The 15,385-nt window shown below is 49.6% G+C and overlaps 1 protein-coding gene and 1 long non-coding RNA gene across 3 annotated transcripts in view; both read left to right on the top strand.

Moving 5' to 3' along the window:
• The window catches only part of TMEM87A (transmembrane protein 87A), a 276,779-nt gene that overhangs the window by 146,074 nt on the left and 115,320 nt on the right, over nt 1-15,385 (top strand). The window lies entirely within an intron of this gene.
• On the top strand, nt 10,811-14,187 carry LOC120982133. Its single transcript, XR_005774850.1, has 3 exons — nt 10,811-11,012; nt 13,546-13,548; nt 14,177-14,187. It is a non-coding gene; the product is annotated as an uncharacterized LOC120982133 (long non-coding RNA).

The following is a 15,385-nucleotide window of genomic DNA, read 5'->3' as shown; positions in this document are numbered from 1 at the left end:
AATCAAATTCTGTAAAAAATGACCTGTGAAATCCGAAAGGTGCTCTTTGGAATATGGGCCCCTTTGCCCACCTAGGCTGCAAAAAAGTGTCACACATCTGGTATCTCTGTATTCAGGAGAAGTTGAGGAATGTGTTTTGGGGTGTCTTTTTACATATACCCATGCTGGGTGAGATAAATATCTTGGTCAAATGCCAACTTTGTATAAAAAAATGGGAAAAGTTGTCTTTTGCCAAGATATTTCTCTCACCCAGCATGGGTATATGTGAAATGACACCCCAAAACACATTCCCCACCTTCTCCTGAGTACGGAGATACCAGATGTGTGACACTTTTTTGCAGCCTAGGTGGGCAAAGGGGCCCATATTCCAAAGAGCACCTTTCGGATTTCACAGGTCATTTTTTACAGAATTTGATTTCAAACTCCTTACCACACATTTGGGCCCCTAGAATGCCAGGGCAGTATAACTACCCCACAAGTGACCCCATTTTGGAAAGAAGAGACCCCAAGGTATTCGCTGATGGGCATAGTGAGTTCATGGAAGTTTTTATTTTTTGTCACAAGTTAGTGTAATATGAGACTTTGTATGAAAAAAAAAAAAAAAATCATCATTTTCCACTAACTTGTGACAAAAAATAAAAAATTCTAGGAACTTGCCATGCCCCTCACGGAATACCTTGGGGTGTCTTCTTTCCAAAATGGGGTCACTTGTGGGGTAGTTATACTGCCCTGGCATTTTCCAGGGGCCCTAATGTGTGGTAAGTAGGTAAATGACCTGTAAAATCCGAAAGGTGCTCTTTGGAATGTTGGCCCCTTTGCCCACCTAGGCTGCAAAAAAGTGTCACACATCTGGTATCTCCGTACTCAGGAGAAGGTGGGGAATGTGTTTTGTGGTGTCATTTTACATATACCCATGCTGGGTGAGAGAAATATCTTGGCAAAAGACAACTTTTCCCATTTTTTTATACAAAGTTGGCATTTGACCAAGATATTTATCTCACCCAGCATGGGTATATGTAAAAAGACACCCCAAAACACATTCCTCAACTTCTCCTGAATACAGAGATACCAGATGTGTGACACTTTTTTGCAGCCTAGGTGGGCAAAGGGGCCCAAATTCCTTTTAGGAGGGCATTTTTAGACATTTGGATACCAGACTTCTTCTCACGCTTTGGGGCCCCTAAAATGCCAGGGCAGTATAAATACCCCACATGTGACCTCATTTTGGAAAGAAGACACCCCAAGGTATTCAATGAGGGGCATGGTGAGTTCATTGAAAAAAAAAATTTTTGCCACAAGTTAGCGGAAATTGATTTTTTTGATTTTGTTCTCACAAAGTCTCCTTTTCCGCTAACTTGGGACAAAAATTTCAATCTTTCATGGACTCAATATGCCCCTCAGCGAATACCTTGGGGTGTCTTCTTTCCAAAATGGTGTTATTTGTGGGGTGTTTGTACTGCCCTGGCATTTGAGGGTCTCCGCAATCATTACATGTATGCCCAGCATTAGGAGTTTCTGCTATTCTCCTTATATTGAGCATACGGGTAATGAGATTTTTTTTTTCCGTTTAGCCTCTGGGCTGAAAGAAAAAAATGAACGGCACAGATTTCTTCATTCGCATCGATCAATGTGGATGAAAAAATCTCTGCCAAAAAAAAGAAAAAGGAGGGGAAAGGCGTCTGCCAGGACATAGGAGCTCCGCCCAACATCCATACCCACTTCAGCTCGTATGCCCTGGCAAACCAGATTTCTCCATTCACATCAATCGATGTGGATGAATAAATCATTGCCAGGATTTTTTTTTTTATATATACAAAGTGTTTGCCAAAGTATATGAACACCGCCACCTCCTCAGCTCATATGCCTCGGCAAACGTATCTTTTACTGCAGAGGAGAAATCTCGTCTTGCAGCGCCGCATACACCGACTTGCGTGTAATCTGACAGCAGCGCAATGCTTCTGTCCGAATGCACATCAGTGCTGCAGCTGGTCGATCGGTTGGTCCACCTGGAAGGTAAAAAAAACAAAACAAAAAAGAAAAAACCAGGCCGCAAAGCAATAACTTTATTAACTTTAGAACAGAACATATTAACTTTTTTTAACTTTTTTAACTTTTTTACTTACCGGTAATTTTTTTTTGTTTAGTTTTTTTTACTTTTATAGAACAAACCTCTCCTTCCCCATGGGACAATGTGCAAAGCGCAAATCGCCCAAAGATGTGGCGAAGTACGTTATGCACTTTATCCCAGGTGAAAGGAGAGGTTTGCAGCAGCTGTGAGAGAAAGGGCCCTAATAGCCCTGTGTGCCTGTCCTGGTGAGATGTGATCCCTATGCTAGGTGTACCTGTGTGTGGTACTTCCGGAAACACTCACCATAGCATAGGGCAGGGTGGTCCGGACAGTCAGGACAGAAATAGCGGGTGTCACGCCTTATTCCACTCCTGCTACAGACACGACATTTTTTTCGGGGTGGCGGTTGGGTTGAGGTACCAGCAACGACACTGGGGAAATGTCGCTCGTGTAGACGGCTAACTACACTGGTGGATGGGGCCACGGAACCTCCCGGATAAATGAGGTTCTCGATGATCTCTTCCTGGAATTTGAGGAAGGATCCTGTTCTCCCAGCCTTACTGTAGAGAACAAAACTATTATAGGCAGCCAATTGAATTAAATATACAGACACCTTCTTATACCAGCGTCTGGTTCTGCGGGAAACTAAATAGGGAGCCAACATCTGGTCATTGAAGTCCACCCCTCCCATGAGCGCATTATAGTCGTGGAATGAGAGGGGCTTTTCAATGACACGGGTTGCCCTTTCAATTTGGATTGTCGTGTCTGCGTGAATGGAGGAGAGCATGTAAACGTCACGCTTGTCTCTCCATTTCACCGCGAGCAGTTCTTCGTTACACAAGGCAGCCCTCTCCCCCCTTGCAAGACGGGTGGTTACAAGCCGTTGGGGGAAGCCCACGCGACTAGTTCGCGCGGTGCCACAGGCGCAAATCCGTTCTAGAAACAAATGTCTAAAGAGGGCCACACTTGTGTAAAAATTGTCCACATAAAGATGGTACCCCTTGCCGAATAAGGGTGACACCAAGTCCCAGACTGTCTTCCCACTGCTCCCCAGGTAGTCAGGGCAACCGACCGGCTCCAGGGTCTGATCTTTTCCCTCATAGATCCGAAATTTGTGGGTATAGCCTGTGGCCCTTTCACAGAGCTTATACAATTTGACCCCATACCGGGCACGCTTGCTTGGGATGTATTGTTTGAAGCCAAGGCGCCCGGTAAAATGTATTAGGGACTCGTCTACGCAGATGTTTTGCTCGGGGGTATACAAATCTGCAAATTTCTGGTTGAAATGGTCTATGAGGGGCCGAATTTTGTGGAGCCGGTCAAAAGCTGGGTGGCCTCTGGGACGGGAGGTGGTGTTGTCGCTAAAGTGCAGGAAACGCAGGATGGTCTCAAATCGTGTCCTGGACATAGCAGCAGAGAACATGGGCATGTGATGAATCGGGTTCGTGGACCAATATGACCGCAATTCATGCTTTTTAGTTAGACCCATGTTGAGGAGAAGGCCCAGAAAAATTTTAAGTTCGGAAACTTGGACTGGTTTCCACCGGAAAGACTGGGCATAAGAGCTTCCCGGGTTGGCGGATATAAATTGTGTGGCATACCGGTTTGTCTCTGCCACGACTAAGTCCAAGAGCTCCGCAGTCAAGAACAGCTCAAAAAATCCCAGGGCCGAACCGATTTGAGCCGTCTCAACCCGAACTCCAGACTGGGCGGCGGAAAGGGGGAACTACAGGTGCGGCTGAAGTTGGTGACTGCCAATCAGGGTTTGCCAGCACCTCAGGGATTCTAGGGGCTCTACGGGCCTGTCTGCGCGGTGGCTGCGACGGGGTAACTAGTGCACGTGCCACCGTACCAGCTTCAACTGCCCTTCTGGTGCTCGCCACGTCACCATGTTGTACGGCAGTGCTGGTACTAGGTCCAGGAAGGGCTGCGCTGCTGGTGTATGCCTCACCACGTGATCCGGCAGCGACAGCCCCACTCTGCTGCTCTTGAAGCGGATCCTGCATAACCTGTGGTCTAGCGACACGGGGCCGGGTACGCCTGGTGCTGCCAGGGACCTCCACCTCCTCGTCCGAACTTTGGGTCAGAGAGCCACTGCTTTCCACAGGTTCATATTCTGACCCGCTAGATTCGTCAGATGAGGGTTCCCACTCCTCATCCGACTGGGTCAGAATCCTGTAGGCCTCTTCAGAAGAATACCCCCTGTTTGACATTTTGGACTACTAAATTTAGGGGTATTCCCTGAGACTACCCAAGAAAAAAAGCAAGCCTGTCTTACAAAGGGGAGGCTAGCGAAGTACCGGAGGCCGCTGCGGTTGATAAAAAATATCAAAACAGATTTTTTTATCGCCGCAGTGCGTGTAAAGTGAATGTGCAGTGATCAAAAAACAAATTTTTTTTTGTCACTGCGGTGGGGCGGGCGTGGGTGAACGCACGTGTGGGCGACCGATCAGGCCTGATCGGGCAAACACTGCATTTTGAGTGGAGGGCGAACTAAGGTGACACTAATACTATTATAGATCTGACCGTGATCAGTTTTGATCACTTACAGATACTATAAAAGTACAAATGCTGATTAGCGATACGCTAAACAGCGAATAAAAGTGACTGCGGTGCGGTGGGCTGGGCGCTAACTGACGCTAACTACCTAACCAAGGGGCCTAAACTATCCCTAAAACCTAACAGCCAATACTAGTGAAAAAAAAAAGTGACAGTTTACACTGATCACTTTTTGTCTTTCACTAAGTGATTGACAGGGGGCGATCAAGGGGTTAATTAGGATGATGGGGGTGATGGAAGGTGATCAGGGGCTAAGGTGTAGTGTTGGTGGGTACTCACAGTGATCTCTGCTTCTCTGCTGGATCCAACCGACGAAAGGGACCAGCAGAGAAGCCATATAACAGATCATATTTACTAATATGATCTGTTATCTGGCTTCTGATTTGATTTTTTGAAAATCGCCAGCCTGCCAGCCAATGATCGTGGCTGGCAGGCTGGTGACGAAATACTTCTTTAACTTTTGCCGGCCCGCGATGCGCATGCGCGGGCCGGCAATGCACGAAATCTCGCGTCTCGCGAGAGGACGCACCGGCGCGTCCACCCAGAACAACAGGACCGCCGCAAAGACGCAATCCTGCGTACGGCGGTCCTGAGGAGGTTAAACACTCTCTATATCCCCTAGAATATATCCTCTCAGTGAGATACAGACACATAAAGATACATTAATAATATTTGGTTATAATACATCAATATTGCATAGTATATATGAATCATTAACAAGTTCAAACGCTAAATGAATGCACACAGGAATATATATATATATATATATATATATATATGTGAATAGATATCTATTCCACACCAGATGTGTTTTATGGACGTCTCTTATCAGATTATGGTTTAGCCATGAAACGCCCATTGTTCCTCAGACAGACAAGTTTAGAGAAACCAGTGTAGATAAATCCATGTCTCTAAACAATAATAAAAGTAGTCTTCTCTATATATTCACTTTTAACACATTGAACTTGCCATGAACCCATCTTGGTTTTTTTTTTAGGTTCATGCTGATCACATGCTGTTAAAGGCAATGTTCATCCGTATTGAATATAATATCATCAGATGCATTGTATACTTATGAAAATGCACAACAAATCCCCCTTCATTCCAAAATGTTCCATAAAATGTGAATGTATTTGGAATGTTTAACCTCTTGCCGCACACGTAACGCCGAAAGGCGTCATTGCTGCGGCGCTCTCAGGCTACACTAACACCGATTGGCGTCATCTCGCGTGAGCCGAGATTTCCTGTGAACGCGCGCACACAGGAGCGCGCGTTCACAGGATCGCGTAGTGCACAAGTTCATCTACAGCCTGCCGGCCGCGATCATTGGCTGTCAGGCTGTGGATTTTTGAATCGACGAATGAAAGAGGCATGTCAGATGCTATTTTGAAAATAGCGTCTGATATAACTGCTGCCTGGTCCTCTGGTGGTCCCTTTCGCTTGGATCGACCACCAGAGGACACAGGCAGCTCTGTAAGTAGCACCAAATCACCACACTACACATTAGATATTACCCTGTCATTTATTAACCCCTTATTTAGCAGCTGATCACCCATATTAGACTCCCTGATCACCCCCTTGTCCACCCCCCTGTCACTGATCACCCCCCCTGTAAGGGTCCCTCATCCCTGCCAGGTAGTTAGCTACTTGCTAGGTAGTTTAGCGCCCAGCCCACCGCACCGCAGTCACTGATTAGTCGCTGATTAGCGTCATCGCTGTCGCTAATCAGCACTAGTACTATATAGTATCTGTAAGTGATCAATACTGATCGCATTCAGATCTATATAAGTACATTAGGGTCACCTTAGGTACTACAAAAAACGCAGTGTTCGCCCGATCAGGCCTGATCTTGTGCGCACACTTGCGTTCAGTCCACCCCACCGCAGTGACAGAATTTTTTTTTTCTGATCACTGCAAAAACACTGTAAAATCGCTGCGCCGCTATAAAGATCACTTTTGAGCTTTTTGGATCTTTATTAGCGATCGCAGCTTTACTTCGCAAGCACTCCTTTTTACTAGGTAGGTTTGCTCTTTTTCCCGGGTAGTCTCAGAGGAATACCCCCTAAATTTAGTGAACCCAAAATGTCAAACAAGGGGTATTCCGCTGAAGAGGCCTACAGGATTCTGGCCGTGATGGATGAAAGCGATGGGGACGCCTCATCCGCTGAATCCAGTGGTTCAGAATATGAACCTGTAGCCAGCAGTGACACTCTAACCGCTAGCGAAGATGACGAGGTAGAGGTCCCTGCTACGGTCAGACGTACCCGATCCCATGTCAGAGTTCTGCCTACCCCGCATGATGATCCTCATTTGCAGCAGAGTAGTGCTAGCGCTGATCTTGTTTATGGTGCGGCATACACTAGCAGCGCAGCACACCCTGGGCCTTCTACCAGCACTGCCGTATTCCCTGGTGAAGTGGCGAGCACCAGAAGGGCAGTTCCAGCTGGTACGGTGGCAAGTACAATAACTCCCCTGTCACAGCCACCGCGTTCACAGGCCCGTAGGACCTTTAGTCTCCCAGAGGTGCTGGCAAATCCTAATTCGCAATCCCCTGCTTCCGCCGCACCCGTATTGCCCCCTTTCACCGCCCAATCTGGAGTTCGCGTGGAGACGGCTCATTTAGGATCAGCCCTTCAGTTTTTTGAGCTGTTCTTCACCGCGGATCTCTATGACCTAGTTGTGGCAGAAACCAACCGCTACGCCACACAGTTTATTACCGCCAATCCAGAAAGCTTCTATGCCCAGCCTTTCCGGTGGAAACCAGTCACAGTTTCCGAGTTAAAAAAATTTTTGGGCCTTCTCCTCAGCATGGGTCTAACTAAAAAAAATGTATTGCGGTCATATTGGTCTAAAGACCCAATACATTACATGCCCATGTTCTCTGCTGCAATGTCTAGGGCACGTTTTGAGGCCATCATGTGCTTTATGCATTTTACTGCTTATGACCGGCTCCATAAAATTCGGCCCCTCATAGACCATTTGTCATCCAGATTTGCAGATGCGTATACCCCTAATCAAAACATCTGGATAGACGAGTCCCTAGTACATTTTACCGGGCGCCTTGGCATAAAACAGTACATCCCCAGCAAGCGTGCCCGGTATGGGGTCAAACTGTATAAGCTCTGTGAAAGGGCCACAGGCTATACATATCGTTTTAGGGTCTATGAGTGAAAAGACTCAAAACTGGAGCCGGTCGGATGTCCTGACTACTTGGGGAGCAGTGGCAAGATTGTCTGGGACTTGGTGTCACCCTTACTCCACAAGGGGTACCACTTATACGTGGACAATTTTTACTCAAGCGTGGCCCTCTTTCGGCACTTACATCTAGTCGGAATTCAATGCTGTGGCACCGCGCGACCTAGTCGCCGGGGCTTCCCCCAACGGCTCGTTAGTACCCTACTTGCACGGGGGGAAAGGGGTGCCTTGTGTGACCAAGAACTGCTCGCGGTGAAGTGGAGGGACAAGAGGGACGTTTACCTTCTGTCCACCATTCACGCAGACACGACTGTCCAAATTGAACGGGCAACTGGAGTCATTGTGAAACCCCTCTCTGTCCACGACTATAACCTTCACATGGGAGGGGTGGACTTCAATGACCAGATGTTGGCTCCCTATTTAGTTTCCCGACGCACCAGACGCTGGTATAAGAAGGTGTCTGTTTATTTAATTCAATTGGCGATGTATAATAGTTTTGTTCTCTACAGTAAGGCTGGGAGAACAGGATCCTTCCTAAAATTCCAGGAAGAGATCATTTCGGAACTCCTGTATCCAAGAGGGTCCGTGCCCCAAGTCCCTGATGTAGTGAGCCGGCTACATGGCAGACACTTCCCGTCTGTCTATCCTGGTACCCCAACTCAACGTTCCCCAAGAAAAAGATGTTGTGTCTGTAGCAGGGGTGGAATAAGGCGTGACACCACCTTTTCTCGTGCATGGCATTGGGGGACACAGCACCATGGGGTATATGCCCAGCTGCCACTAGGAGGCTGACACTAGAAACAAAAAAGTGTTTGCTCTGCCCAGGTGGGCTATACCCCTCTGCAAGAGCCGAGAGACACCAGTCTAGTTCTAGTGTCCGTAGGAGGCAGACATGACCTGTTTTCGCAGGTCATCCTGCTAACTTTTTTATTTTTTATTTTACTCTTTTTTTTTTCTCTCTTTATCCGCAGGTTTCTTCCTGATGCAGGGGTGGCTCCATCGTGTTCCACTTTAGTTGCCCCCCTGCGGGCGCGTACTCAGGTACCCGGCAGCCACCCAGTCCCCACCTTATCTGCTTCCGCAGTGGAATTCCGGCGGACCCACGGCTCCCGTGTTGAGTCCGCCGAGGGGGTGGTCATTGCTGCGCCTGAAAACGTCGGAAGGTGAGTATGGCAGTATCCCGTACTCCCTCCCCCTCACCTCACTCCCCAGATCTCCTCTGTGTCCCCTTGTGGCCTGACCTTTATTGAGTTGAGCTAGGGAGCACTGCATGCTTTTTTTCCTCCCCTGGAGTCATTTTAGCACGGGGACTTCTCTTTGGGGGCACCTTTTGTTTCAAGGGCCTGGCCCTTTAAGAGGGCCGTTTTTTGTCCTTTAGTTTCCTTCCCGCACTGTCGGGTTTCCTTCCTGCTCTTACCTGGCCTTCCGGGCCCCCCCCCCCCCCCCCCCCGCATCGGCGCTGTGTCCCCGATTCTGCTGCTGCCTCTGGACGTCACCGCGACCGCGGACGTCCGTTCCCGGCAGTATTTTCTACTACAGGCCCCGGCTTTATTGCCGCCTAGGCCGCAGGTCACGTGGGGCGGAGCTCCGTCTCCGCCTTCTGCCTTCCCGGGCTTTTCTCCTCTCCCTCCCCTCTGTGGCTGGTGCCCTGGGAGGCGCATTTTTTCTTGCCAATCCAGCACCAGCGCGGGCTGCTGGGGGGGGGGGGGGCGTGTCTTCCTACAACTACCGGCTCCTGTCCTGCCTGCAGCTGTCGCCATCTTGCAGCTTCTCCTGCGATTCGGCTCTCTGGACGCGCTTCTGTGGGACACAGCACCTCGGGTCTGGTAGGCAGCCTCTGGCTGACTCTTTTTTGCTTTGCAGGCTCCACCATCCGCCCTCATGTCTTCTTCTGGTCGGGCCCCCACTCCCCCTGCCGCCATTTCCACTCATTACGCCTGTTCCATGTGTAATAGAAAGTTCCCATGCGGCCAGTCTACCTCTGGCACTGAACGCAGAGGCGTTCAGTGCCTCCCCCCCAGGCCCACCCAGTCCGCCCCTGCGGCCCCCTCTTTGTCGGTCCTTCCGGAATGGGCTGCTACTCTATCCCAGGCCATAGGTAACCTTGCCAGCCTCTCCCAATCCCTAGCACAGTCCTTGGACCGCCTGCCCGCTCAGATTGCGGCCGCCTCGGGCAGGGACCCCCCCCCGCTGGGGATGTCCGTTCTCGCTCCTGTACGCGGTCCCGCAAGCGACCTCGTACAGTCTCGGCCGGGTCCCACTCTTCCTCAGCTACCCCGGATCACTCCCCGGTTAGGTCTGAGTCGGGCGAAATTTCTTCTTCAGCCGCTTCCGCCGTTCCTGGGGACTCCTCCGCTTCTGATTCTGAATCAGAGCGGTGCTCGGCGATGTCCGTGGCCGTTCAGGACCTCATCAAAGCCGTCCGTGACGCGCTCCATGTGCAGGACGTTCCCTTTTCCTCCTCCCTGGAGTCGGTGTCCTTCCGCCGGTCTAGACGGTCCACTGTGGTCTTCCCGAATCACGAGGATCTGGACGCGCTTCTGGCTAAGGAGTGGCGTCATCCTGATCGGCGCCTTCATCTTACCAAGGCCTCTGACGTCCCCTATCCTTTTTCTGAGGAATCTGTCAATACCTGGACGGTTCCTCCTCAGGTAGATCCTCAGGTTTCTCTCCTGGCGAAGGCTACTACCCTTCCCCTGGCTGACGCGGCTTCCTTGTCGGACCCCGCTGACAAACGGGTCGACTCTTTGGCCAAGTCTGTTTTCGTTGCAGCGGGCGCCGCTATCCGCCCTGCGTTTGCCGCCTCCTGGGTGGCTAAGGCCTGTGCTATCTGGGCAAAACAGCTTGTCCGCGCCTTACCCCCAGACTCGGATCAGGGGGAACTGGCAGTGCTTGCCTCTCAAATTTACCAGGCGTCCAAATTTCTTTGCGATGCCTCTATGGAATCGGCCCGCCGATCGGGCCGTGCGGCCGCTAACTCTGTGGCCATCCGCCGCACCATCTGGCTTCATTCTTGGGCGGCAGATTCCGCCTCCAAGAAGGCTCTAATTTCCCTTCCCTTTCTCGGTGGGAAGCTCTTTGGGAAGCGTTTGGAGGAGCTCATCTCGGAGGCCACTGGCGGTAAGAGCTCTCTTCTTCCCCAGAATCAGCCTCGCCGCCGTCGCTTCCCTGGGTCGTCCTCTCGGGCGCAGTCCTTTCGGGCCCCCCCTGCCCGATCTGACAAGAAGGCCTCCAGGCCTTCCTTTAAGGCCAAGCCCTTCTGGCATGCCAAGCCCAAACCTGCTCGCCCCCATTCCACTAAACCTCCTTCCGCATGACTCTGTCAATGTGGGAGGGCGTCTGCTCGCCTTTCAGAACGTCTGGCAAGCAAGTGTGGAAGACGCTTGGGTTCTGGAGGTAGTCTCCTCCGGATACAGGATCGAATTTTCCGATCTTCCGCCGGGACGGTTCTTCCTGACGTCGCCCCCCAGGTCCCCCTCCGGGGCAGAAGATCTTTTTCAGGCCATTCGTTCCCTTCGCTCTCTAGGGGTCATCGTTCCGGTTCCAGAGTCAGAACGCTTTCGGGGGTTCTATTCTAATCTGTTCACGGTTCCCAAGAAGGACGGTTCACTCCGTCCTATCCTGGACCTGAAGGCGCTAAATCACTTTGTCCGGGTCCGTCATTTTCGTATGGAATCCCTCCGGTCGGTGATCGCCTCCTTGGAGTCGGACGAGTTCCTGTCGTCCATCGACATTCAGGACGCCTATCTCCACGTCCCCATTGCCCTCTCCCACCAAAGGTTCCTTCGCTTCGCGGTAGGTTCTCTTCATTTCCAATTCGTAGCCCTGCCCTTCGGCCTGGCCTCCGCTCCGAGGGTCGTCACCAAGGTGTTAGCGCCTCTCATGGCCCTTCTACGTGCCAGGGGGGTCGCCTTGGTACCTTACCTGGACGACCTTCTGATTCGGGCCCCGTCGTTGGAGGACAACCTGTCCAGCCTGCACATCACCCTCTCAGCTCTTGCCCAGTTCGGGTGGCTCGTCAACCACTCCAAGTCCTCCCTCGTCCCATGCCAGAGGATGCCCTTCCTGGGCATGATCTTCGACACTCGCCTCGGGCGGGTGTTTCTCCCCCCAGAGAAGATTGCCTCCCTTCAGGCGGGGGTGACTCTTCTCCGCGGCCCGTCCTCTCTGACTATCCGGACGTGTATGCGCGTCCTGGGGAGGATGGTGGCTTCCTTCGAAGCCATTCCCTATTCCCAATTCCACTCCCGGGACCTTCAGTTGTTCATCCTGTCCAGGTGGGACAAGTCCCAGGCAGGCCTCGATCGCCTGGTTCGTCTCCCTCTCCAGCTTCGCCAGGACCTTTCCTGGTGGCTGCTTCCTCGGATGGTGTCCCTGGGCCGTTCCTTCCTTCCCCCCCAGTTGGCGGGTGATCACGACGGACGCCAGCCTCTCGGGTTGGGGAGCGGTCCTCGACTCTCTCACAGTCCAGGGTCTTTGGTCTGCTCAGGAGTCCTCCCTGCAGATAAATGTGCTCGAGCTCAGGGCGATTTTCCTGGCACTGTCTCACTGGACCCCACGTCTTCGTGGTCTCCCTGTCCGGGTTCAAACGGACAATTCCACCGCCGTGGCTTATCTGAACCACCAAGGGGGCACCAGGAGCGTGATGGCCTTGCAGGAAGCCTCCCATATCCTGCGCTGGGCGGAGAACCACGTTCCCGTCCTCTCCACGGTACACATTCCCGGGGTCGACAATTGGGCGGCAGACTTCCTCAGTCGTCAGCTAGTCGACCCGGGCGAATGGTCTCTACACCCAGAGGTGTTCCTCCAACTTTGTCACCGATGGGGAACTCCGGACGTGGATCTTTTCGCGTCACGTCTCAACCACAGGATCCCGCGCTATGTCGCGCGGTCCAGGGACCCTCAGGCTTTCGCGGTAGACGCCCTAGTTCTGCCTTGGTCTCAGTTCAACCTTCTGTACCTGTTTCCCCCCATTCCTCTCCTGCCCCGAGTGCTCAAGCGTCTCAAGGCAGCCCGGGTTCCGGCAATCCTGGTGGCCCCGGATTGGCCCCGCAGGGCGTGGTACGCAGATCTGGTGTTTCTGCTCGCCAAATGCCAACTTTGTATAAAAAAATGGGAAAAGTTGTCGTTTGCCGAGATATTTCTCTCACCCAGCATGGGTATATGTAAAAAGACACCCCAAAACACATTGCCCAACTTCTTCTGAGTACGGCGATACCACATGTGTGACACTTTTTTGCAGCCAAGGTGGGCAAATGGGCCCACATTCCAAAGAGCACCTTTCGGATTTCACAGGCCATTTTTTACAGATTTTGATTTCAAACTACTTCGCACGCATTTGGGCCCCTAAAATACCAGGGCAGTATAACTACCCCACAAGTGACCCCATTTTGGAAAGAAGACACCCCAAGGTATTTCGTTATGGGCATATTGAGTTCATGGAAGTTTTTATTTTTTGTCACAAGTTAGTGGAATATGAGACTTTGTAAGGAAAAAAAGAAATAAAAAAATCTGCATTTTCCGCTAACTTGTGACAAAAAATAAAAAGTTCTATGAACTCACTATGCCCATCAGCGAATACCTTAGGGTGTCTACTTTCCGAAATGGGGTCATTTGTTGGGGTTTTCTACTGTCTGGGCATTGTAGAACCTCAGGAAACATGACAGGTGCTCAGAAAGTCAGAGCTGCTTCAAAAAGCGGAAATTCACATTTTTGTACCATAGTCTGTAAACGCTATAGCTTTTACCCAAACCTTTTTTTTTTTTTACCCAAACTTTTTTTTTTTATCAAAGACATGTAGAACAATAAATTTAGAGAAAAATTTATATATGGATGTCGTTTTTTTTGCAAAATTTTACAACAGAAAGTGAAAAATGTCATTTTTTTGCAAAAAAATCGGTAAATTTTGATTAATAACAAAAAAAGTAAAAATGTCAGCAGCAATGAAATACCACCAAATGAAAGCTTTATTAGTGAGAAGAAAAGGAGGTAAAATTCATTTGGGTGGTAAGTTGCATGACCGAGCAATAAACCGCTAAAGTTGTGGAGTGCCGATTTGTAAAAAAGGGCCTGGTCACTAGGGGGGTATAAACCTGTGGTCTTTAAGTGGTTAAAAGGTCTTTTCATATATCTTCTACTTGGTTTATAGTGTTCCAACCAGAGCTTGGCTAATGTTCTTCTGGAGAACCTTATCTAACGCATGACTTGGATGGTCAACAAACTCAACCATCCCATAGATCCTGCAAAACAGGATATAAGTTCGATAAAGGTTTGTTTTGATTCTCCATCTCCATATGAATGTTTAATAGGTCCCTTTTCAATGAACCAACTTTAAGTTCCAATATCTTGATGGAGATGGAATCGGCAACTGTCACACCGGTAGTAATAACAGTGCCCACTATGCCAAAGATTATGGCGGCTACGATTGCAAAAACATGAATAGCTTTGGTCTGTAGAAAACTGTTTTCTGGTCAATGTCTTCCTTGCTTGCTCCAGGATCTGCGTAATATGTTTTTGAAAATATCCAATGTGCATCTGATACCAGGATTGGAGCTCCAGCGACTGGATTTCGGACACGTTGAATTGCGTTTCGACGAAAACGTGTGGGTCCAGGCTGATGTAGACCTTCTGGGATAATATCCTCTTGTTCGTCAAGATGAACCCCGCTGTATCTTGTAGCATGATCCCCTACGAAGGACCTGGCACAGCAATCGGCTCAGCATGGAACTCCTTCCCCAAGATCAGGACGACGTAGATAATGGCAATCATCTTTGATGACATCTTGCGCCTATAAAATATTGTATGACACATATGAGTACATACATTTTATTTTTTTACTTTATCCTGCAAGAAAAGAGTCACTAATACCATATACCTCTGATTGGCATAAGTTCTTTTCTTGGACATAGTAAGTTCTGGTTTCAGAGGTGAGTTAGGAGACATTTTGTTACAGAGGAAACGTACATCAGGATGGGTTAGTATGCGTTAAAGATGTAGAATAACAGATAACGCTTTTCCGTTCATACGATACCAATCCTTATTTCCGTCTTTAGCTGGAACCATAAAGTCTTTTCACCTCTTTTCATCCAACTCCTTCAATCTCTCGAAGTCGTGCACTAGGATGACAAACACGTAGCTGATTAATGTGCACCCATTTTTCAATAAACTCATCCCCTTAGGATTTTGATCTTGTAGACCACTAGAGATAATTTGTCAGTGATGACATAGTGACCTTTCCAGGAAGGTAGGAATTTCCTCTCCTTCACTTGATCCCGAGCGAAGTTATAGAGATACACCCGATCGGAAATTTGATTCTCCTTCTGTGTAGTCTTCAGATCATAGTATGTCTTAGCACTCACTGCGGCTTTCTCTATATTCTTCTGGGCGAATGCAAAAACATGCTGAAGGTGCTTTCGTAAATTTTCCACATATTGATGCGATGTTGTATCATTGATCAAGTTATGGTCTGTTGTCCTGTAAAGTAAATGCTGGGGTAACACCATCTTCCTTCCCGTGATCATCTCGAAGGGAGAAAGCTTAGTTGCTGCGCTTGGGGTGGCTCTG

The sequence above is a fragment of the Bufo bufo genome, chromosome 11 (genome assembly GCF_905171765.1).
Source record: "Bufo bufo chromosome 11, aBufBuf1.1, whole genome shotgun sequence".
Lineage (NCBI taxonomy): Eukaryota > Metazoa > Chordata > Amphibia > Anura > Bufonidae > Bufo > Bufo bufo.
This window is presented reverse-complemented; position numbering and strand designations above follow the sequence as displayed.